The 22439-nt window shown below is 41.6% G+C and overlaps 1 protein-coding gene across 10 annotated transcripts in view; it reads left to right on the forward strand.

Moving 5' to 3' along the window:
- Window positions 1-4670: 4670 nt before the first annotated feature.
- Window positions 4671-22439, forward strand: part of PKIB (cAMP-dependent protein kinase inhibitor beta) — a 54640-nt gene continuing 36871 nt past the window's right edge. For 2 of the 10 annotated variants that reach the window (XM_071547886.1, XM_071547891.1), the window contains exon 1: window positions 4689-4740. The gene's annotated coding sequence lies outside the window, so the exon portion shown is untranslated. The other 8 variants (XM_071547890.1, XM_071547888.1, XM_071547892.1 and 5 more) reach the window with 7 other exon arrangements.

Here is a 22439-nt window from a genome sequence, read left to right on the forward strand (position 1 = left end):
TTTGTCTCAAACACTGAGCATTTAATTCAGTGACTTTTCTTGTTTTGTGAGACCGAAGTTGAATCTGGACCACTTTCTTTAATATCCCATTTAAGTGTTAGTAATGCTTTTCATCTCAAGATAGTTGAGATTCTCCATAAAGGTATTCACAGATTTTCCTGAAAGACCTTGACAGAAGCATTAATGGAATTTAAAAATCTATATAAACTGATCATTTACATATGAAGTAGCTTGATGAAGCATTTCAGCAGAGAGCAGGAGACATGGCTTCCTTCCATAAAAGGCATGTTGATGCTTCTTCGCCAGAATCGTACAACAGAATGATAGAATAGGATCATAGAATTATTTAGGTTGGAAAAAAACCCTTAAGATCACGGAGTCTAGCCATCAACACAACCCTGCTAAGTCCACCACTAATTCATGTCCCTAAGTGCCACATTTACACCTCTTTTAAATACCTACAGGGATGGGAATTCAACCACTTCCCTGGGAAGCCTCTTGCAATGCTGGATAACCCTTTCCATGAAGAAATTTTTGCTAATATCCAATGTAAACCTTGCTGGCATACCTTGAGTCCATTTCCTCTCATGGTATCGCTTATTACTCAGCAGAAAAGACTGACCACCTCCCTACAACCTCCTTTCAGGTAGTTGCAGAGAGTGATAAGGTTCCTCCTGAGGGACCTCTAAAAGGTCCCTTTTATTTACAGGTCCCTTTAACCTTTTCTCCAGGCTGAACCACCCCAGTTCCCTCAGCTGCTCCTCACAAGACTTGTGCTCCAGACCCTTCACCAGCTCTGCTGCAGTTCTCTGGACATGCTCCAGCATCTCAAAGTCTTTCTTGTAGTGAGGGGCCCAGAACTGAACAGAGGATTTGATGTGAGGTCTCATCAGTACAGCGGGAGTACAGGAGAAACACTGCCCTAATCCTGCTGGCCACACTATTTCTGATACAAGTCAGGATGGTATTAGTCCAGAGTTATTCATGTGCCAACTGATAGTGTTCTTTAGGTTATTTTTAAGTGGATTATCTCAAATATAAATATGCTCTGGAGCCCTTTTCAAGATTTTATACTTTCTATTTGTCTGAGTTCAAAAGCTATTTGAATGTTAAGTTTACACTTCAGTTAGTGAACAGCTGTTCAATATCTGACCTCTTAAGGAACTTCTAGGTGCATAGGATTTAGGCAAGGTGATTTTATTACCCATTTTCCTTATCTGAGCTTTTTTTTCCTTCCAACCATTCAATATGAGATAATTCTGCAGACCTGATTTTTGTAAAGGAAGTGGATGGACATGAATGCCTTCAAGCACTGTGGTAGTGAACACTGCAACAAAGAGTTGCATTAGTACCTCTTCTACATTCTTTTTTGTTATCCTCCTGCTTTATCATCCCTCAGCTCTGCAGATCTTAGTTCTTGTGGTCTAAAGTCTTATAAGTAACTTTTATACTTGCCTGTACAAGTTGTTCTTCAAACTCTTTGTTTATATTTTTAAGCCCAATTTGTTTGGGTTTATTATCTCTGTAAGCTCCCTTGTTTCCAACAAAACTACTTGAAAAATCCCCTTTACCTTCAGATAAGACCTCTCCTATTTAGCTCTGTCATCTTATTTATCTAAGAATCTTTTTTTTCTAACAAGGAATAATCATTTATCCTGCACCTCTTAAGACAGTACTTGTAAGGAGAGCAAAATGTCAGCTTTCTAAAGCCAGCTATCTAGTAGAAAGGAGAGTTCAGAAGCCTTTACTGAGGCAAGACTCTACCTCCAGCTTGAAAGGCAGCCTCAGTCTAAGATTCATCCAGTACTGTGGCTGCTCAGATCCCATAAAAATCCAGCTCAGCAAAGCTCTATACCCAGGGAAGATCCATTGGCACGAAGTTTGCTACATGGCTCATCCAGTGGGGTGGCCAACAGAGAAAGACAGTGGTCCTGCTGCTCTCCACAGCTCTCCAGGTGTAGTCCCCTTCCTTTCCTGGCTGCATTACCAGTGCCTGCTGAAAGGGGCCCCTGCAAGGGGCACGACGCAGAGAGCAAGAGAATTGTAAAAGTCTGCATTTTGCTTTTGTTCATTTTTACCTTATTTATATACTGTTTATCTTTAAAAATTTTAGATACCAAGCAGACCATGGAATATGGTCACAGGACTAGCAAAGATGTGGGCCGCTAACTTAATTCAATGCTTGCTAGGCACCTCAGAAAAACATAATCTTCAGAGATTTCTCAACTGGAATTCAAAATCAGTCATCTACAGTATTTTTCTCACTGGCTTGTTTCCTGTAATAGCAATTCATTTCATTATACGCTCCTTTGGGATTTAATCTTGTATTATTTTTTATCTGAAACTTTCAAAAATACGTACAATATAATATAAAGAAAGGCTCGACATGAATATTATTAAAGCACACTAGGATTTTTTCCTAATCCTCCAGATACCTAAAAATATGTATGTGTGGCCAGACTTCGCGAACGAAGATTGAGGAAGGGCTGTGCCTCACCTAAAAAAATCCACTGCACAGGTTGGAAGGGCACACCCACGTGGGGAGAGCCCTTCCCAAGTCTTCATTTGCAAAATTTGGCCATACATACCTAAAAACATAGAAATATAGAAATTGCACAGAGCTACAACCTGAAAGTTTCTCAGCAAATCTTACAAATATATAAAAATCTCTTTTTCAAGTGACATTGATTTTGCTACAAGGAGGGAAAAGCTAAAAGAAATCGAAATTTATGATGAAGAAACTATTGTAGCTCTAAGAGGGAAGCTGCCAAGGTTTCCCCACAGCAGAAAATAAGTTGATCCCAGCCACCTCAAAACAGCTTTCCAATACTGAACATCACTAAGATAACTAATTCACTCCTTTGTAGAAAGGATTTTTCTCTCTCTCTCTGCCACAATGGGAATGTGCATATTCCTGAAGAACTTGCTGTCATGTAGTAATCATCTCACTTACAGGCATCAGAGTTCTTCCAGGCATTTGTGTTAGGTCAATTCAGAGCAGGAGTCTGAAGTGCTCCATTCCAAACTCCACATGTGAAATCCCACCTGTACATGGCAGGTGCCAGCTGCATCTGGAAAGGTGACCAGCATCTCCTACTACCTCAGAAGTCCTTCCACTACCACAGCCTGATGGAATACGCAGGTTGGATTTTCCCTCAGAATAGAAGACATATGGACAGGCTAGAAAGATGTCAAGACCTTCGCATATTACCAAGCGAAGTCCACGAGTGTATCTTGGCACTTTTATCTGTAATGGTTGAGTGTCTTCTTCTTACCTCATGTGTCCTTACACAAACAAAGGTATGTGATCACTGTAGGTGATCAACACACAAAAGTTCAGTTTCTGCTGGAAAAATGAGCCACTGAACAGAAATCTATAGTAATAATTGAAGTTTCATGAGACAATAACTACTGGTTCATTCTTTCGAATAAACATCTTTTATTACCCAGAAAATAAGACACCTGGCAATTATATGTATCATTAAGCTAAAAATAGTAGTCATAAGGGTTTGGGTGTTTTGGTGTTGTTTTGTTTTTTTTTTTTTAGAAATCAAATCATCTGCCCAAATAATAAAACAAATTACAAAAAGACTAATTATTAAAGGAGGTACAGCACATTATATTCCAAGAAAAATATTTTAGAGGGAGTACTGGCAGCCCTCCAAACTGTAGCTCTTGTACTTTAAGAGGACATTTGGGAATATCTAATAAAAACGCAAGCTGATGAATTCTAAGCCATCACCTGAGTTATTTGGTGTTTAAAGTTCCCACTGTAAATTGGATTACTGTAACAACATGGTTTAAATAGTGTTAAAAATAGATCCTAAGTGTTCTAGGTCACGCCAGAAAAATGTAAGAAGTAAACCCAAGGGATTTTAGGTTCAGGAAAGCCAACCTCATTTTCAAAATGAAATAAAATGCTAATCCTCTGACTCTATTTGTTATCATAAATAAATATGATAAAAAGCTTGACATAGTTTGTAGTCTAAACACTGTAAAATAAGTAGAAAAAAAGAGATACCCACCTTTAGCTGCATCTGTCCAGTTCTTAGAATACAAAGTATCTCAGAGTATAAATCAAAAAGCTCTGTGTAGGTTCCCTTGGAATATGGCTCTGACTGCATCAAGGGAAATGGCTGTATAAAGGCTTAGATATACATGGATTGGCTGTAGTGTGATTTTCAGAGCAGTTTGAAGTCATTTCAAAAGAGACAGCCTAGAGTCCCAATGTTTAAAACATCTAGATCTTTTAAAAAGCTTTCAAAGCCATTTTGGTATAATTTGGTTTTACACATGTAGCTTCAGGGAATGTACTGGTGCCTCAATACGCTCCAAGATGCCAGATGATAATTTTGTGTTTCCAGTGAAACACAGTAATTAAGACAGAGAACTTGAAGTATTCTTCACAGGGCACCATTTTAAGAGAAAAACGTCAAAGGCTGCTGATTCTAGGCCAAGGTTGGATTTTTCCAAACTCCTGCATAAAGACATGTCCCAGAGGTCAGTAGACTTAGGGCAGACGAGTGCAGCTGCACCTCGTCCTCTCCCTGTGCGGTGTAACAAAGCTCGTAGCCAAAAAGGGTCACATATGGCTACATCCAGGTGCCAACTTTTTGTCAGACGCAGGCTGCTTGCGTCGGGCAAGAGCGGGAGGATGTCCTGTGTCATTTTCCTGGTGCAGTTTGAGGGATCGCAGCCAAAAAAATAAGAGAACTGGGACTTAAGCGAGCAAGACTCCAGGTAAGAGCTCTGTTTTTCCCCTCTGTTTTTGGGTGACCGAGCACGCAGACCTGCTCTCCTCCCCGCGATCGGGACAGCAGCGGGACAGATCTGTGCCCCAGTGAGGGCCACGAGGGACAGGGACCCTCGGCAGGTACGTCCCTCCGCGCTGAAGTGGAGGAAGGTCCCAGCCAGGTACCTTCTCCCGGCGTCAAAGGCAAGCAGAGGCACCCCACGCTGGATATTTTGGGGAACGGTGCCCCACGCCCGCCACGTTCAGCCGCGGCAGTCCCTGGGGCTCGGCCCCCCCGCGCCGCTCGCCGGTCGGGACGGGCGCGCCGCGGGGGCGGGCACAGCATCCCGCCGCCTCCCGGCACAGCCGCGGCTCCCGGCGGGCCGAGGGCACAGACCGGCGGCGCCGGGTGAGTGCGGCGGGCGGCGGCGGCAGCGCTGGGGTCACGCCGGGGCCGGGCGAGGGGCGAGCGACGGGGGCGGCGCCCGGTGCAGCCAGTCCCGGCAGGGACACCCCGCGGGAGCAGCGGGGACTCGGGAGGGGCCGCAAACCGGAGCGTTCCCGGCAGCGCGGAGTGTCCAGGTAACGTGCGCGTCCCTCCCTGTCCCCAGCGCATCGACCCCGGCCCCGGGCACCCCTTTGGGCATCGAAGGGGAGGGGGAGAAGTTTAGAGCAGAGGGCACGCCGCTCCGGGCGAGGAGACGTGAAGATGCTGCTGAGGGCGCTCCTGGGGACGTGATGTCCCGTGTTCCACCGTGTCCCAGGCGTTCTGCGTGACCGTGGATAGAACACGGTTAATCTGTCTGTGCCTCTCTGCCCTGGGTGTTTCCGAACCGACCAGGTTTATGTTTATTAACGCCAGGTATTAAACCTTTATAGAAGCCGCTAATCGATGTTATACATAGGCTGCCTCTCATCGGGAAGGAAACTGAAATTCCTTTTTCTCCGGCAGAAAAGCAATCACAAGTGCGCCAGGTGCGCCCTTTAACTGCATCTCCTTGGTGAAACTAGGTTTGTATGGTCAAATTAATCAGTAGTGACAACATGAAGACTAGAGAATAAGAATACCGGTTTTATTTATGCAGTGGCACTTTTTAAGTATATTAAAATATACTTCTGAAACAGAACTGTTGTAGATGAAGTCCATAATTTAAGTTGCACGGACAAGATAATGAACAAGATATTCCTAGAAAATCAGGTAAAGTACATCATTGACTTTTAGCTTTCTGTGATTGCATGGAGTGTCCTTAGATCACATGCAAGGCAGGATTTTTTTCTTTCTGTTTGCAACAAGATGTTGGTAGTAAGAAAATTGTTTCTTAGTCCAGTTATAAATGATGCTTCTCAGCACTTGATAATTTGTGAACTCTGAAGTGCAGGCAAGTCCTTTTAAACAAAGGGAGAACCAAAAGAGTATTCAAAATCCCTGAATCAATAGACAAAATATTCTTGAAGCAGTAGATAAAATTATCTACACCATGCTGTTTGGTTGGTACAGATACATCCAATTCCTAAAGATTTGCATTTTGAAAAGTAATGAGACTTTGGTCATTCCAAGAAAACCCTGGCCACTGCTGGGGGCATTGTGGTTAGGACTGGTGAACGTGGAAATATATATAGGGCATATTGGCTTTTCCAGCATAAATTCATCACCTTTTGTAGATGGAAAAAACAGTTTTTGATTAAATGTTTGATCAAGACAGAGACCTTAAAAACAGCTGCACGAAAGAACATGATGCTTTGTTACCTTTTCTCACTGAGTTAGTCATGGGGCTGAGAATGGTTGTTGGGCTTTTGCTTCAATTGCTAATACTCTCTTTGAAATTTTAAACTTCAATGTTTGTGCTACGATGTTTTTGAAATAAGACATTGTGGTTGATAAAAAATACTCAAGTAAGATAAGAGAAAATTAACTAGAAATACCCAAATAACTTCAAAAAGCAACCACTTTATTGTACTTTTTAAGGGAAAGTTTAGTTCTGTAAATGGGTTTTGAAATACTCCCCGTTGGAACAGAGACCAATGTACTACTTCTTTTTGGTTTTGTATTAGACATGTCATAACAGTGACAATATACATCAGTATGCTATGAAAATACACATAAATTTCAAAATCATGACAAATTTAAAAATATTAATGCAAGTCATGAAATGCGAAGAGAGAGAAATTCAGCCAGGTTATATTGTTAATCTGTCTGGAAGTGCAAAACTGTTCCCTTGTGTCCATTTTTTGATAGTCCTGTACAAATAATATTTTCTGTTAGCATACTGATGAGTGTTTTTAGTGAGCCTTTCATAATGTAACTGCTTCCTTCAATTTCTAAAACCTGGATGGAAAATCTGTGAGGGATCATTGTGTAGTTTTGTTCATCAGCTCGAGATCGTACGTTCCCTGAGCTCGCCTGCTGGGCTTTTTTCTGGACTTCATTGATTTCTTCTCCAGGTGTAGATCCCCCAGGACTACACTCAGTTCTCTGGGCTGGCTACCTTTTGGCTGGCTTTGGGGGGAAAGTGAGGGAAATTGCTGTGCTCTCTTCATATCTTGATGTCCAAACAGCCTCCATTAACTACAACATCTCCTTAGGGTGCTCCTTGTTCTCTTGAACAGTTTTATGAGCAGTGGAACAGTGCAGGATCTCAGATTGGTGGCTTGATTTGTTCCACTCTCTGCGATCCAGATTGGCCACTCAGACCCATGGAATCACCTCCAGCACTGAAAGGGGAGAATTACAAAAGTAAATCCAAGTGATCTTGTCTGGTAGAAGTACTTAGACAGTCAAACATCTGTGTTAGAATGGATTAAGATTCTGGCATTTGCATTTTTACAAGGGGATCATCCAGATTTTCATTGCAGCCTCAGAATATAGCTTAGCAGAAATCCTAGAAAGTCAGAAGTGGTGATCTGTTTGTGAAAAGCTTCCAAATGTGGCTTTCCTCACATGAAATAATGTCTTCTATACTTGACTTACTAATCCTGGTTTTAGAATTTTTTCATGTTTTAGATTCAGGTTTATTATTTCTTCCCTTTTGCCCTCACTATATTAATTTCAGCCTGGTTTCCTAAGGAGATGAAGCTAAAATAATAGTAATGTTGTCTGATAGCTTCCCTCATTGTCTCGGAGTAATTTTTTTTTACCCTTGAAGATTAATTTCAGCCAATATAAATAGAAGAGTAGAGATTTCAAAGTGTTGAAATCTCACAGACCTCAAGACTTCTGGTGTTGTGTGGGTGCTCCATAGGATGCTGAGCTTCATAGGTTCTACTGCTCAAGGTTTGGTGATTATATTTTTCAATTTCTTTGCTCCTTGGGAGTGCACAGTCTTGGAAGTTTTCATTGTGCCTTTTCTTCTCCATATTGCCTTCAAAATAAGCTCTATTTGTCCAAGACATTTTTGCTAATCAGTTATATATACAAACACTGTTGTTCTTCAACTTCACAAGCTGATGTGTTGCATTCCTTGACAATTTAATATGTCTTGATACAGGTTGATAGCCAATGGTGCTTTAATTTTCTTTTGTTATCTGGACACAGTGCAAGCACTCAGTTACTGTGATTACAATAAACCCCAGTTTCTTCCACACTCAGTTTCTCTGAATTGCTTACAAGTTTTTGATTAGACTTTAATTTGCTTTCTACTGCCACTGCTGTTTCTTCTGGTTATGACTGCATCCGAACGTCCTCTTCTACTTTCTCTGCACAGCGGGATGCTGTAACACTCTCCCCGTGTCATGACAGGAGAAGGATAATGGAGGAGAAATATGAAAAGGTATTGTGAGTTTATCTAGCAAGACCTTTAGAAATACATGTTGCTTTTATTGACTTTTAAGTGGTAGTTATTGTTCTGATTGTTTGTTCTGTTACATAGCTAAAGTTAAGAGCTATGTGTAGGGTAATTGCCCATTTTCTCTTTCCTTATCTTGCCAACATTAATATTATCACAATACTTTCAGTATCTCCCTACAAAATTGCTGTGAGCAATTTTTTTTTGGGGGGGGCAGTGGGTTTGGTGGTTTTTCTTTTTACATTTTGGGGGTTTTTTTAGCGCTTTAATAGTATATTAAGTTGATTTGCTAGTTTTTTTCCTATTGTGAAAATCGTATCAACTGGCCTTGCTCTCTGGGCATGAATTTACATGTATAAATGAAACCAATTTATGAAAGTGCTCAGTGAATAATGTTGATTTCTTTAAAATACTTGTCTGCATTCAAGTTGCACTAAGCTCTCCTCTGCGTCTTTTATAATCATTTATATATTATTAAAGCCTTCATTCCCCGCTAAGGACAGAGCACCGTGCTTGTATAGCAATTATATTTGACTTTATTCTCTTGTGTTATCCTAGCAAGAGGAGGGACAATGATGTCTTTTTCTCTGGGAAAAAGCTCACATGCTCATGTAGCATCTTGCCCTGCCTCACCTTCTTGTACTTTGATGGAGCTGAACATCCTCCCCTGCCACAAGAACCCAGCCTCCTGGCAACCTCACATGACTCTCTCTGTGTTCTGGGTAACTGCCACCCTGCATGCTGGCTGCCTCCCAGCTGGTATAAGAGACAACTCCCCCAGCAGTTTCTCACCCCCTACCCTTCACCAGCAGTTGTGTCACTCCCAGAAATGTGGGATGTAGCAGCATATGTAGGTGCTACCCAGTCTGTTTTGGTTCATATGCATCCAAGGGATAGATCTTAAAACCCTGCCAATGGAAGTGTTTAACTTGTGATGTGGTGAAATATTGGGTAGAGTGTGTAAACCCATGCCCTTACCCTAGCAGGCTGGAGAAGGGCAGTGACATCCTGCAGAGATGGAGCGTGGCCTCTGCCCAGAGGCCAGAAGTGTGGGCTGGTCTGGGCAAGACATCAGCAGGGCTGAGAGCAGGAGCCCCTTCACATGGGTCCGCTGTGGCTCAGACAATACCTCAGACTACTGTGTAAAAAGCCACTGTCAGCGAAGGGAGGTAATGATGTTACTAGCTGGGTCAGGTTTATGCTGCACATAGGAAGGTGTGTATGCCAGGTGCGCCCAGGCTGAGGCATTTGGTCAGGAGGTGTTCAGCTGTCTTCCCAGAACACAGTATGGGCTAAGTAAATGCAACTGAAGCTTTTCTTTCTGGATGTGCTTGCTTTTGTATGTGGCACACATCTTGCCATGCTGACCCCAGAGTGGGAGCAGGTCTGTGCTCGGCTGTGCTGCAAGGACGCAGCTCTTAACTAAAACTCTCCATTTTCTGCATCCTTAGGAAGATCCAAGAGAAACAATTGCAGATCAGGGGCACGTCTTGCTTTTTTCTTCTTGCTTCTTGTTTTAATCTAAAGATTAAGCAGTATTTGCTGCATACATGATGATAGTGAAACTATCTTTATTGGTTTTCCCCATCCTGTCCACATACTCCAACAGAGGAAGGTGAAGAGGGTTTATAGTGCACAGTACTGTTCATGCCTGCAGATATGAACACCTGCTGAGGTAGAACAGAGGGAATAATTTATACTGCTTTCCAGCCCTCATAGGCAAATGGGCAGCCTTTTATTTTAGCCTTTTTCAATTACCTTTGCAACCAGTTCACAAAATTCTATGGGGAACCCAGAAGTTTGTTCCTAGGCTCCTGAGTAACTTGGAACTGTGATTAGTAATGCAGCTTGAGAGTTGTTGAAATGCCCTTGGAAAATGTGGAGCATTAAACACTTCTTGGGCAGTAGGTAGAGCTTCCTTCTCTGCAATGAAAACCCCTCCCTCAGAGTCAGCATTGGATTGGATCAATATCTTGCAGCTCAGTTTGTGTAAAGAGAAGGTAGCAGATCCATTCAAACACATATTACAGTGATCCTCACTGGATCTGTTTCCAGAAGACAAATCCACATGCCTTCACATCTCTGGGTTTGGTCTTTCTCCCTGATGGAGCAGGTTGACTTGTTGAAGGGTGGTGTTGCTAGGATACTCTTCATTGTATTTTGAGTTAGTTATGAATTCAAAACAGTTAACAGTACCTCTGTGATAGTCCTTAAAAGAAGAGGAAACAACATCTGCTTAGACAGATGCAGAAGTATTGCCTGCTGTTAATTATTTCTTACTAACTAAAGAAGATGCTCTGTGGTATCACTGAGTGATGCCAAGTAGATTGTCATTGAGATGAGTCTATGCCCTCCCTCTGCCTCATCAAAAATAGCTTTAATTCTGGGACAATATGTGATATGCTTTGTTCATAAACAGTTTGTATCTACAAAGGTGGATTTTCTAGTCCTTAATTAAGGGAGTTTCCATTTCATAGTGATGGTAAGATTTGTCCTGTGAGTATTTACGTGTAGACCTTTGTATGTCTCTCCATCTGTTTTGGATATTTGGTTGAGGAGGACTAAAGGAAGCAGAAGACAGGAGATGACATCTAGAAATTCTGTCTCTGAGTGGACAAGCAGTTCTGCAAATAGTATTTGAAATGTAACCAGAATTTCCCCTGTGGTATGAAGTAGAGGGATATGATTTGCCTAGTACCTAAAATATACTTTTCTCAGTGCTTAACCAGTTGTAAATAGCATTGTTGGGTTTGGCAGATGACACAACAAGGTGTTAAGCAATCCCATGGCAGTTTAACTTAACTTAAATCCATGATACAGTGAGACTGCTGGAGTTTTTCTGCTGTTTGTATGAATAAAAATTTTAAGGATTGGCTTTATCAACTGTTTTGTATAAAACAAAAAGACACCCTGGAACTGAGGAGCAGGCAATTCTATTGCTACTTCTTCCAGAGCGTGGATGGGATGCTCTTACAGAGACAACTTGTAATGGGAAGACAAGACACTGGTTTAGCTGTAATCCTGCCTATAGCAGGGCCAGGCTTGGACGCAGGTATATGCTTCCACCCCAACAGAGGAAGCCAGGTGATGCTGTGAAGTTGGCCAGGGCTCTCAGTGCCATTCCCTTTATCTGCTTGTTTCCTTGTAAAATGGGATACACTTACCTCTGAGGAAGGAGCCATTTTCTGCAGTATCACAAGCATTATGGTCATGGAGTTGCCCTGTGAGAAGAGACTGAGAGTCAGGTTGGCTCAGCCTGAGAGGAAATGGCTCTGGACGCACTGACAGCAGCCTCTGGTACTGTGGGGAGGTGGTCAAGAAGAGAAAGACAGGGACACAAGGAGCATCAAGCTGGACCAAGCCAGAGAGGTTCAAATGGTACACAAGGAAAAAGGATCAGGGAAGCAGAGGTGTGGATTGCCCAAGGTGGCTGTGCCAGTTCCATTCTGGGGGGGGTCCAGCACTGAGGGAGCACAACCCTGATAAGACCATCTTGCCTTGATTATGGTATGGTCAGGGACATCCTGAGTTCCTGTCCAGCCTGAGCTGTTCTGCGACCCTGTAATTCCAAGTTAAAAACTGAACCTCTGAAAAGTTACTGTGAAGTCCTTGTTAACTGTCTTTGCATGAAAAATGTAACAGGAAAGAGGAACCTTATTTACCAGACTGAAGGAAGGCCAGCGACAGTACTTTTAATAAGAAGTAACAAATAGATGCTAACAACAGCATAGTGGTTTGCAGTCCCTGCCTTAAAATCACTTGCTAATGTAGTCTGCCTTACGTAGATACGGTTAATTCAATGTTGTAAAACAGTTTGTGCTGCACGTGATCTGTTTCAGGCTTCAAGTCTAATTCAGTCTGCTGCTGCTTTTGTTCACTTAAGAAAAGCTTTCTCCAAGGCACAATACAGTACAGTAAAAATGAAGAATTATGTAAACATGTTTTGCTAAAGTCTTAACATGATAGTTATGTTCTGTGTTCAGAAATGAAACACTGGGCTGACTGCTTTCTTGGAAATAGGCATCAAGTGCAACGGTGTGATTTTGATATTTGAAAGAAAGGTCCCTAAATGGGAATGAAGTGCTTCCAATGTGTCTCACTTGTTTTCTTCTTGGGAAGGTCAGCTAGTGGAAATTCAATACTACCCTTCTCATGTTTTCTCTAAATGTCTTCCCAGAAGAGCTAGAGTGCAGTGAAACCTCTGGATAACAAAGTCTCCAGAGAAGACAGCCACTCACTGTTATTAAGACTGTGTGTTCCTTACATTTGATGAAAAAATAGTAAAAAAAAATAAGAAATAAAAGCAGTTGCTTTTACAATAGATAGAGTCTCATTTAAACAAAAATCAAACAAAAAGTTCCTCTCCATGTTGTCAAAGTGGTTTCATAAGCAGTGATTGAACATGTGTTCCCTGAGTAACATAAAAGAGTTCGCATTAAGAAGCCAGTGGTGCTTTCAACCATTTCCTCGCTCTTTCCCATCATTATTCAGAAACTGTCACTAAAAGTGCTTGCTGTTTACCTCAGAGAGCTTAAAAAAGCTTAAGAGGATGAGTGTGGGAGGGTTGGAGGAATATTTGTTTTCTTTCCCCTTGAATGTGCATTTGTTTGCTGAAAAAGCTAGAATTGTAGAAGGAATTAAATTGAATAAAAATAAATCTCAGCCAGTTCCTAATGGAAACAGCATATTATTGATGTGGTTGGAAGCTCTCCACTTGAATGTGGAGTGTATGTAGCATGTTGCCTTTAGGAAAAAGGCTCACTGAAAAGGCAGTGCTAGCTTCTTCTTTTCTGAATTGGTGGTTTTATAACTTGCGGTTTGAAGAGAGCATACCTGCTGTCCACGCAGTTCCTTTTATTAATGAGTAACTCACTTTTATGTGCCTTCTCTCCTTCCAGATTCTCATTACTTACAGGTAGCTGGAAGTAACACTTCAAAGTGAAACAGAATAAATGGGATGATGTGTTTCTCAAACAGATTTCCCAAGAGACTCAGTCTGTTGCTTCTGTTCTAGCAAGTTTTGAAACTAAAAGAAATAAATACTAAGTCATGATACTAATTATTTTACCTTTACTGAATATTAAAATAATTCCAAATGAAAATCTACTTGCTGTAATCACATTTAAGGAGAGACAGGTTCTTGTTTTGGGTGAACTAAATGATTCATGCACCTCACCATGGAAATTGAATGTTGTTACAGAAACTTAGCTGTCTCTAGGGGATGTAATAAGACATTCGACTGTATATTCACTGTGTTAATTGACTGGTTAACAAAGCAGCCTTTGTAGAGAGTTAAATTTTGTAACATAAAGGGAGAACAAACAAAATTTGGAGGTCTCTTGAGAAAGAAGTAGCAATTGGTGGTCTACAGAGCATAAAAGAAAGCTGAACAAATTTATCCAGCTGATTTATTTTGCATATACACATGGTGTGATACCTGCCTTATGATTCTGACAAACAAGAAAAATCAAATAAAACTTCACACCTTAATGATCTTCAAATGTTTGTTCTGTAGATTTCTGCAAAACCTAGAAACTGAAGTTGTATTGCTTACAATTAAATAGAACGTTATGCTCTGGAAGAACTGAAAGATGAGATTCAGAGATGCACCTTTTTACAGAAGGAAACTTTTTAATTATACTTAATGGCTTGATTAGCCCTTACTGTAAATATTTTAACTATGCAATTTTTGTAGGCATACATTTTGAAAGGAAATGGTAGTTGTTTGTTTTTTTTAATCTGTATCTTGGCTCATTTCTGTTCCTTTTCAGAATTCAGGAGAAAGTGTGTAAGATTAGAGGTGAATAAAAGCAAACTAAAAAAAGGTCAATTTAAATTTGAATGGCTCAGCACCTCCCCACCAATACACTCCCCTCTCCTTCCAATGCTGTTCCATTTGATTAAAGCCAACCAAAAGCTGGAATTTTTGGCCCAGACCTTTCTGTATGGCTACCTTTCAGGGTAGGATTGAATGTATTTGTTACTGCACTGTTCCTGGTTGTGAACTGGAGAACAAGATAACAGCTGGCAGTGCCATCTCTGGAGCAAAGGATGTCTCCCATAATCCCAGTTTTCTTGTTAAGACTTTCCAAAGTCACTATTTCATACAGGAGGAGAAGCAAGGCTGACAGCTCGAGCTGCCATCTGAGGGGAGTCACATTTGATGTATAGATGGCAGTGGATCCATTGGTTGTGTCTGTGACAAGCAAGGCAGTACAGTGTTCAGGCTTAGAAAAGCAGGAGCCCATCAAAGGTGAGATGAAATTGCCATTTGAAATTAAGCTTTTTGCAAAATGGGGATATTTGTTCAGATGTCTTACCAGGAGCTGGCAGAGGGATCTGGCTCCACTCCTGTGTTCATCTGAACTGCTCCAGCAAGACAGCAGGGCAGTCTATATATGCAGCCTAACAAAATAGGTGCAGGATAAGACCTAGTTCTGATTTTCTAGTGTCTGTGCTGACTTTTCCTATATTTTGGGGCAAAGGCCTTGACAGCAGAATATATAGAGACATGCACTTTTGATGAAGAGCATGTCTTTTTAAGGCTTGATCTCCTAAGGGAGAGTGTAGCATTCAACAGCATGAGGATAGATGGCTCATCACTAAATGGGATGTGATGAGGGGGAAGATCTCAGCCTCAGGCAGCATGGGAGCTAAAAACAGCTCAGTGGTGTTGCAAGCTGCTTTTGCACAGTACCAGCACAGCCAGCACTGAGCTTGGGAGTGGCTGGAGGTGTTCTGGGAATGTTCAGAGAAGAGAATCTTCAGGGGGAAAAATCCCCTAAGCTAAGGAAGGAATATTATGGCATGTTCATGTCTGGTATCAGCATGGGAGCTTCCAAAATTGTTAGGAAAGTAAGCATATGGACTATATAGAAGGTGCATAGGCTTATTTTGGGTGAGGAACGTAGCAGACACTGTTCTCCTTCTTGCATCTCTTCAGAAAGTGTCTTAGTACATGTTTCTGTAGATTTGCATTCCTGAATTTAGGAAGGGAGGCTGAAGAGGAAAGGAAGCTGGGAAGAGAGCTGGAATATGATAGGGCTTAGCACCAGTTTGTTTGCAAATGAAAGATGCTGAGGAGCTGCAGTGATGTTATATTGTTAATTGTGTTTCAGTGGAAAAGCTGCCACACAGGAGAAAAAGGCATTTCCGTTAACAGCTCTGGAGTTGTACATCCTACAGGAAATGACACTCTGTACAAAGATGGTGGTGCTCAGCATTTTTTGGTGAACTCTGACATCTGAAATGATACTTCTCTAATTAAAAAAAAGAGTTTAACTGTGCTAAACATTTATCAAACACTTATTGCAACTCCAATTTGAATGTTTAAACTGTGAACAAAATACCAAGAAAAACTCACCACTAATTCTGTGGCATCTGCTTTCTGGAGGAAATTGTGCCCTCATTTTCTAAATTAGAGGAACAAAAATAACAGTTAATTATTTTGTTTCTGAGGTCATGCTGCACTTGGTAATAAATCACTGGAAAATAGCTCATTAACTATGTGTGTACTTCTCGTCTAGGGTGCTGAGTTTGCAGGATGTTCTCTTGAACACCTTAGGAAAAGCAGTTGCCAGTGGGAGGGGGCAGAGCTGAGATGGCAGAGCAGCAGGGCAGCATGGGGAACAAGGTCTATGGAATGTGGAAAGGGCTTGAGGACCCTTCTGTTTGTCCTTGGGGCTGTACACCGAGGGTTTGCCAAGGGTCATCAATAGTACTGGGCAGAGGAATGAGAAGAAAGGTCAGGATTGTTTTGTGTTATAACCAAAACAGGCAGGGTGTTTATTGAGGAGAACTGTAGCCGACTAAACGAATGTGCTTTGGTGTCATCTCATGTTTTGGGAGCTATGATGGGGTGTTCAGATGTAGGTTATTTTTCTTCTTGAAGGTACAGGACACTTTGAATACCATTTTAAATCTTGAATATCCCCCTCCCCCATTAAGAAATTAATGGATGCAGTAAAAATACTGAGGCTAGAACATTTCCTTTGGTCATAAATTTCCCACAGAAAGACTTCTCTTCTTTAGCAATTTAATGCTGAGGCTGGTACTGATGCTTGAGTTTAATAGTATTTATTATAGTACCCTCACTACTCAGAAGAATAAAATTGTTTTGGTGGTTTAGCACTAGTTTGTACTACATTTGTAGCACTGTTTTAGTTGTAAAGACTGTCTTAGTTTTGTTTCCACAATTCAGGAAGAGCTGTAATGTTATGGTGTATACTGGTGGATCTGTATAACCAGAAAAAATACTGGTAATCAAACATAAATATCTGTAAGAAAGGTCATCTTAGTTATCAGATGCATATGTGCTTTTCCCATCCACTGTCTTGCTGTTTTAATAGCTTTGGGGTGGCACAGATTTGTTACTAATCCTTGCTTTGAATCAGCAGTGCCTACTGAGATAATGCAGGAATTGTACGGAGCTTTAGAGTGATAGATGGATCAGATTAAAAAAAAAACAACCAAGAAACAAAAAGCTAAACACATCAGTATAGCTTTTCTATTACACCACCAAATTGATTACTTCTAATTCAGAAATTCATTTAAACCATTCTTACCTTTCACAACTTGATAGTGAAAAAGTGTTTTCACCATATAACCCTAATCTTTTGTACGTGTGTTTGTTTTGGCTTTTTTTTCTGGGACTAAGTAGTGAGGGTGGCTATCCAATTTATCCAGAATGAGCTTCAACAAAGCCCATATGCTGATGTTCAGCATCTCAGTACCTCCCAAAAATATAGCAACTACCTCCTTCTTCACATCCAGGAGTGTGGGCCATGGGGAAGGGGAGTATGATCTGCACCTATTTTTTTTCTGCTGTTTGTTGTATTGCATTTATTGAGCATTCACACTGTTGGCTTTGGCCTCACATTCCCATCTTGGCTTGGTGGTTGCACGGCCGTTTGTGGCCCCAATTCTTGCACAAGTCTTCAGCCTTTTCTCTATCCTGATGATGAGCCATATCTGGCTGACAGAATTGATTCATGCCAGGGTCTAGATTGTGGCACCTGGAAGATCCCTCCACCTTGTGGTTTGGTGACATGGATGGTTATGGGGTGTCCTGCATTGGAAGTGTTTCTCTGGAAGCCGCCCTTCAGATGGGGATCTGTGAGGTAAGGGCAGGTTTTCTTACACCTGCTAAAATGAGAAAACAATACCTTCAGAATTGTGAGATGAAGCCTTCAAAGCACAGAATAGACAACTCTGTCACCAGGGAAGCTTCTTGTAAAACTGAGGAGTTCATGTCCTCTAGTGAGGTGAATGAGTGACATACGCTGGATTCAGTTGTGCCTAGCGAGTGATAATAAAAATTCATTGTGGAAAGTTTATGATCCCAGAAGCATTTATTGACCTGTATGTGAAACATGCTGCACAAGGCAAGTGTTCCACCATCACACAGACTGGGCACTGTTTTTTCACTCAATTTGTTTTTCTCTACAGCCATTGAAGTACTCCACATCCATTCAACTATTTCAGCTCCCTTTGTAAGCAATCTGAAACCACACTTTACTACATACAGCTTTGCTGGATATGTAGGTTCAGTGTATTTTCCTGCTTCATGAAATCTTAGAAAGGCTATTGGTATATCCTGACTTTGATTTTTCTTTTCATAGTGACTCACAGTTTCAGATAAAATTGCCACTTGCACTTGTAAAGGACTTAGAGTAGTTTATTTGTAAATGTGGCTTCTTTTTTCTTCATGTAGATACAATTTTCATATATATCTATATCTAAATCTTGAGCATTTTGTCAGCCGGCTCCCAGATGTGTTCAAAACATGCATCTCTGAAAAATCAAGTATACCTCATGAAACTCAGTGGCCATGAAAACTGAGAACACCCCGTAGGACCAGCTGACTGACGCATTCAAAGAATGGGTGGTAGGAAGAGTATTAGGCACAAACCCCTGACTGATGGTATTTGGGGAAGGGTAGCTTTTGTGCTTTTAACAGATATGATAATTCTGATAAATACCTGCTGTCTCCTCTCCTTCATGCTATCCTGAGGATTCTATGGAGAAGCAAAAAATTACTAAGGACAAACAGAAAAAACTCAGAGTATTATATAAGAAGTTGGCTGTAGGGCTTGAACATCCTCCAGTGGGAATGGGCATGCTTGGATTGCTATGCATGAATATTTTTATGATGTTGAATAAAACTCTGAAAGGAATTTGGCTGATTACAGGGAATCTGGAGTCCTATGCCATGTGTCTCTTCATTTTTGTGAGATGTATCCGCCGTGTTTGTGTTTCAGTTGGGGCTTTATACATTTGTTTGGATCAGTGCATCCTTAGGAGACCTTTCTAGCAGCTCTTTCAAGAACACTTTTCTGCCTCAGGGGATACTTTTAGCCTGCTTAGGCCCATAGCTCATCAAGACTTGAGAAATGGACCACCCAGACCTTGAGGAGTAGTCTTGTGTTGGTGCTTCTCTGCCCTGTGGAGGTTGGGGGCAAATGAGAGTGAACTTGGCTTCTGATACATACCAGAATATCTGTTATAAGTTGTGTCTGGGTTCATTAGCCTAACAATTGCATTTCTGCAGCACAGTGGTACGCTGGCTCTACTTTTCTGGGGGGCGATGTCCTCCATACCAAGGGCAATTTAAAAATCCATAGATCTGCCTGCTTGTTGCTGTAAAGCTGCATGGTTGATTGATGCTGTGGCCTGACCATATCCTTGTGTATAGCAGTGACATGTGAACTGTGTTCAGACAAAGAGTAAGTGCATTTGTCCTTTTCCTCAATATAGGTAACAATGTAATTCCTGGAATGAACAGAGACAATGCTGTTCCTGAGCATACCTGAGAGGGATGGACCAGGAATAATATCTGGTGAATTAACATCAGAATTATGTTCCCTGACAGGTTTCTGCAAATTGCACAACTAGTATACCACAATTTCAGTAGTATACATAGCAGAGAGAAGAGCAAGAACACCATCAGATTGCCTGAGGTCTGGTGTCACAGCACAGTGAGTCCAGAGGTGACCTTCAGTTCTTATCAGTTTGATCCCTAGAGTGCCAAGGCTTCCTTCCGTTGTTTTATTTCAGGTTTGATCTTAGTGATACCAGACATGGAATAACACGTGGTCAGTCACAGCCTGTTAGGTCAAAAGAAATGTCAGCAAATGCAATTATAGAGCCTGCATGATAGATAGCCTTGTGCTAAGACGTGGGGCGTCTTTGCAGGACAGTTTGTGTGGGGGTAAGGGAGGAGAAGGCACAATGATAATGTGACATGAAATTAGGGAGGGGAAATGAGTGGTGGATTCAGCAGTGAATTTGAACGTAGGGCAGTAGTGTTCTGAGACACTTGCGTCTCTTTAGGCTAAAAATCAAGGCTTCAGGCTTATCATCCTTCTGACATTAATATCAGTTATGCATCTTCTTGTTATTACTAGCTGCACACAGATATAAGTACTGTGTTTTCATGATGTGTGAAATTGCATTCCTCTACTGATAGCAGTAAGGTGTCTTTGCCATGGGGATTGCAAAGCACTCATAAAAATCCTGTCTGGTGGATGAATCTATAATGGAGTATAAAGACATTAGGTCTCTCCTTCTCCTGCTCTTTGCAGAGATGCTGTTGTTCCAGGGAGAGCTAAGATGTGCAGTCCTAACCCTCAGGGAACCCCTTGGGCTGCAGCTGTGTCTGGCCTGCACACTGCAAGAACAAAGACTGAAGAAAGCCCTTTTCTGCCTCTGCTGTCTCTCTGCATGTCTTTAGGGATCAGATATGATTCATTGTCTTCCGTGGGAGCACCTTCCCTTCACCTCCAAATGCCATTCAGCCTTTGGAGAGCCCTGGTGTGAGAGCAGATTGCTTTAGCTGAATATTGGCAAGTGGCTGCAACATACAGCTGGAGTCTGCCTGGACTTCTGACCCCTCTTCCTTCTCATCATAGGTTTTAAAGAGGGATTTAGTTTTGGAACTGCTGACTTCAGGTCTCACATCTATGCTGATGACTTTATTTATGGCAGAGACAGAACATAGATTGTCATCTCCTGACTGCCCATTGTCGGAGATGTCTCTGTAGACAGGACAGCAGGTGTTGATTCTTTGGGGCATTTGACTTTTAAATTTCCTCATCTTCATCTTTTTTTAAAGAGGATTGTTCTGGGAGTTTGCTCCTGTTGTCCTCTCAGAAGGGCATCCTGCAGCACTGCAGAGCTGCCTCTGCAGCCGCCAATGGAGAGTTGCTGGGCTTTCAGGGGTGATCAATACAGAAAAAACTACGAGTTCATCTCTGTGCACTGTGAAACTTCCCATTTTACCATTCAAGCAGTTAAGCGCAAGTGAAGGGGTAAGTTTCAATAGGAGGACAAAATTGATAATGTTCTTTTCTGACTGAGCTCTTCCAGTCTTTAGAATGCTCTTTCATTGTCTAGTTCTTCTTTGAAACAAAAAAACCTAAACTGAATGAATAGTTAATAGGCTCCTTTCCCATTTTCATCAGAAAGCTGACGTCTTATTAGCACAAAATACCCCTGTAATTTTCCACTTTCAGATTCTGCTTTCTGCCTGTTCAAAATCAGCAGACACATTTGACTTCTCCTTGCCATAGGAGGGACTAGTCCTGTCCCTCTGCAGAGGACTGCTCTTAGGCTCCTTGACAGTGATCTCTCACACCAGCTTCTGGAGATTGAAATCAGAACAGAAAATGTTTTTTTGTAGTCTTCTCTTTGTTAGGAACTTGATGTTCTGCCTTGTCACAGAAAGGAATGGTTTTTTTTTAAGTCCGTTTTGACTAACCGACTTAGAATGCTCTTTGTTAAGGAAGGGGAGAGAACTTTCCCATTTGCTTTGAACAGACATAATGGGAATTTCATTTGTGCCGAGTTTGGTTTTGTTTTCATATGTTCCTCTGGAGCGGTGGAGAACAGTTGAGCTGGTTCTTACCAGATTGCTATCTAGAATATTGTCTGTTGTTGCTGGGACAGATCAAAAGTAAGGAAAAACACTATGAACACATGAAGGTGCATCCCTTTGTACATTTTCCATATGTCCAGGGCTCAGCAGCTCACTGGTTACTGGAGACAGACACAGTATTTTTGTGTTTAATAGCTGTTGATAGATTTTTACTTTCTTCAGGTTTGTTACTACTTTCTCAACATCGGTTACCTCCTTGACCTCTCAGTCATTTATTTCGATTGAATGTGGTTTTCAAAACAAGGATAGATTTGCCACAGATATCCAGAAGATGCTCTCTGAAGCCACCTGCGTGACATCAAGCAAATTGTGTCTTCAAAACAATTGCAGTTTGTTGCCTGTGGGCATTTGAAATGCTAAGCTCATGTGTAGTGGAAAGCAAACCATGAATCTGTGGAGGTGTGTGAGTTTGCAGTGTTGGTTTCTAATAGAGATCTTGGCCAAGGGACAGGACATCTGGAATGATAGTCTCAATCTTCATAAAGCCAGGCCTCACTGCTGCCGTATCGCACCTCGCTTTTGGATGTAATTGCTATGTCCTCATCAACCTCTGCCAGCTGGTATGATTTGCTCCATGTCCCCTACCCCAGCTATAACCATTGCTTTCTTGTCCACTTCAGGTATATAGGGTTGTTGCCATTGCCTTGCAAAGGCTCAGTAGCTTTGAAGGGAAGACCATTGCTCTTGTGCCTCTCAGCACACACAGAAATACAGAGGTGAGAAAGGAGGGGTGTGTGCAGTGAGCATCCCTCAGATGATCTAGCTATTGATTATACCAAAGGTACACATTGAGATGTCCCAAAAGAAGAGAATGAAACAGAAACTAGTCACAACTCTGGAAGAAATAGGAAATCTGTTCTCCTGTTGAGAAGGAAGGCAGAATTCCTTAATGTTGTATTTGAAGATCTAAAGAAAATTATGTAAAGAAATCATCTGAACTTATGTAATTAAAACTAAAGTCTAATTACAGTAGATTATTTTTGCACTCTAT

The sequence above is a fragment of the Pithys albifrons genome, chromosome 2, assembly GCF_047495875.1.
Source record: "Pithys albifrons albifrons isolate INPA30051 chromosome 2, PitAlb_v1, whole genome shotgun sequence".
Classification (NCBI taxonomy): domain Eukaryota; kingdom Metazoa; phylum Chordata; class Aves; order Passeriformes; family Thamnophilidae; genus Pithys; species Pithys albifrons.